Source organism: Propithecus coquereli, unplaced genomic scaffold (genome assembly GCF_000956105.1).
Source record: "Propithecus coquereli isolate 6110/MARCELLA unplaced genomic scaffold, Pcoq_1.0 Scaffold89, whole genome shotgun sequence".
Classification (NCBI taxonomy): domain Eukaryota; kingdom Metazoa; phylum Chordata; class Mammalia; order Primates; family Indriidae; genus Propithecus; species Propithecus coquereli.
In genome coordinates this window covers 1,653,027-1,653,636 of record NW_012155173.1, presented here as the reverse complement: position 1 = coordinate 1,653,636, position 610 = coordinate 1,653,027, and positions in this window count along the sequence as shown.

Genomic DNA, 610 nt, shown 5'->3' with positions numbered 1-610 from the left:
TATTCACTTACTTGTTGATGGACATTTAGATCATTTCTAGTTTTGACTATCATGACTATGACTACTATGAACATTTGATACAAGTCATTTGTGGAGATATGTCTTCATGTCTCTTGAATAAATATTTGGAGTCGAATTGCTGGATCATATGATAAATGTGTATCTGACTTTACAAGAAACAGCTGAATAGTTTCCAAAGTAATTGTACCATGTTGCGCAGTGTAGTTCTAATCGTCCCATATTATGACAAGATTCATAAGCCTTTTTAATTTAGTCATTTTACTGGTGGGTGTTAAGTGACATCTCACTGGAGTTTCAATTTCCATTTCCCTGACAATCAATGATGTTGAATGTCTTTTCATATATCATTGGTCATTTGCATATCTTCTTTTAGGGTGTGCCTGTTTAAATCTTTTTCTCATTTCTTACTGGATTGTTTGTTTTCTTATCACTATTTTAATTATAGATATTACAAATATCTTTCCTAGTCTGTGACTTTGCCTTTTCATTTTCTTAACTTTGAAGAACATAATTTAAAACATTTTAATAAAATCCACTTACCATTTTTTCCTTTATGGTTAGTAGTATTTTGATCCTATCTAAAAAATTA